The following is a 2,763-nucleotide window of genomic DNA, read 5'->3' on the forward strand; positions in this document are numbered from 1 at the left end:
AGAAGTCATGACGTACATTTATGCCATGTGTCGGGAAGTACCTCCCGGCCATGACGTAAATGTACGTCAAATGTCGGGAAGGGGTTAAGATTATGAAATAGCTTAGTAAGGAGTTCTGCAACCTATATAAGATGAACTCTATCAGTGTAAGATAGCCTCATTCTTGGAAGAAACACTGATTGCAGAAGTGCCAGGAAGATCTGAAAACAACTCAGCTTCTTGATGCAGATGGCAGGGCTCCAGGGTTTGCTGATGTGTATGCTGTATGGTATACAGCAGGCGTTCCCAACCACGGTCCTCAAGGGACACCAACAGTGCAGGTTTTAGTAATATCCAGGCTTGAGCACAGGTGACTTAATTAGTACCCGAGTGATTCTGATTAATCCATCTGTGGTGAAGCCTGGATATCACTAAAACCTGCACTGTTGGTGTGCCTTGAGGATCGTGCTTGGAAATGCCTGGTATACAGTATGCTGAATTAACCAATAACCTTAGCTAAGTATACCAATAAATTCATCTTTTATATTCAAGTTGTTTGTTGAAGTACTTTTCTTGGAATCCACCCATATGAGTCTCCTCAAACTTAACACACCAGTAACATGTAAACAACTATTTTATTCCCAAAAATCTGATGCCCATAGACAATTAAAAGAGGATAGTGATGCACAGTGACATTTAGGGCAATCACCAGAGTTTGTGGGGTTAAAATTGGAAATTGAGCTGGGGAGATATATGTTCTCTGAATGGTAATGCGTGAAGATTTCCCTTCCCCTTCCATTGCTTTTGAGAGGTAGCATCAATGTGCAAAAAAATACAATAATCTAAAATTATAAACAGTACTTTCGCACATATTAAATATCGGAGTGGGTCTGCAACCAATATAGGGGTGGTAAAATTTGTGGACCAGGAAAGAGAAGAAATTTAGTGTTGCACTCTACAAGTACATGAAAAAATTATTCTGTGGCAGATTACATTTATCATGGAGATCAGTAAACTATAAAATATGGCCACAAAGGTCAAATACTTTGGATGAATTAGTTAAGCCCTTATCTCTCCAAAGACAGTAGTTGTGGTTTGTGAGTGAGGGTGGGAAAGTGGGATTTGAGCAGATCTTAAGTGATTTCTCTTCATTTTATGAAGCGGTCGGGCGGATGCAGCTGGGGATCGGCGATGTCTGAAGTCAGGTCCTGGAGCAGTGCCTGGAGGCCAGGACTACCATCCTGGTTGTGGGCAGCAGAATAGTTTGCCAGTTTCATGCACTTCCTGCTCTCCTTGCACTGCCAGCCAATGAGAGCCACCCTACTGCTATAAGTGGGATCTGTCCTGGCTATCCTATGTCAGTGCAAAGAGTCTTCCTGGAAACTCCTGCTTAACCTTGCTCAGCCATTCCAGCGATCCTGCATTCTGCTCCATGTGATTACTGACTCATTGTGGCCCTGCTCCAGCATCTGGTTTTGCTTTTGACCTCATGGACTGCCTGGCTTGTACATAACACATTCTTCTTTTTAGAAACATAGAATTTGACAGCAGATAAGAACCACTTGGCCCATCTAGTCTGACCCTTTTTTTAAACATGTTACGTCAAACCATATTTGATCCTTATTTTTTTGTAAGGATATCAATATGCTTATCCCAAGCATGTTTAAATTGTACTACTGTATTTGCGTCTACCACCTCTGATGGGAGGCTATTCCACTTATCCACTACTCTTTCTGTGAAGTAATTCTTTCTAACATTTCCCCTGAATATTCCTCCCTCTGGTTTCAGTGCATGTCCTCGTGTTCTGTTGCTCCTCTTCCTGTGAAGAATGTCTCCCACCTGTACCTTGTTAAAACCCTTGATATATTTGAAAGTTTCTATCATGTCCCCCCTTTCCCTTCTCTGCTCTAAAGTATACATATTAAGATCTTTTAGTCTTTCCTGGTACGTTTTGTGATGTAGGCCATGCACCATTTTAGTTGCTCTTCTTTGTACAGTCTCTAATGTATTTATATCCTTCTGGAGATATGGCCTCCAGAACTGAACACAATACTCTAGGGGCGAGATGTACTAAGCTTCAAAAAGTGATAAAATGTAGAGTGAAAAACAACCAGCCAATCAGCTCCTGCCTGACAGTTTTCAAACACAGTCTGTGACATGACAGGTAGGAGCTGATTGGCTGGCTGTTTATCACTCTCCATATTATTACTTTTCAAGCTTAGTACATCTGGCCCAAAGTGAGGTCGTACCAATGACCTATACAGTGGCATTATTACTTCTTTCTTTCTACTGCTGATACCTCTCCCTATGCAACCAAGCACCTGACTTGCCTTCTTCATTGCTTTGTTACATTGCCTACCTGCTTTTAAGTCCACTGAAATAGTGACACCTAGATCCCTCTCTTCCTCAGTAGTTTCCATTATAGGGCCATTTATACTATATTGAGTCTTTGGATTTCTGAGACCCAAGTGCATGATTTTGCATTTGTTGGCATTAAACTGTAGTTTCCATTCTCTTGACCATTTCTCTAATCTACCTAGATCCTCAATCATTTGTTTACCCCTCCTGGTGTGTCTACCCTGTTGCATACCTTTGTGTCATCTGCAAAAAGGCACATTTTACCCTCAATTCCATTTGCAATATCACCAATAAAGATATTAAAAAGCACCGGTCCAAGTACAGATCCCTGGGGTACTCCACTTGTAACCTTTCCCTCCTTTGACTGTACTCCGTTTACTACAACTCTCTGTTTTCTGTCCTGCAACCACGCTCTTATCCATTCAA

Source organism: Crinia signifera, chromosome 2 (genome assembly GCF_055691185.1).
Source record: "Crinia signifera chromosome 2, ASM5569118v1, whole genome shotgun sequence".
Lineage (NCBI taxonomy): Eukaryota > Metazoa > Chordata > Amphibia > Anura > Myobatrachidae > Crinia > Crinia signifera.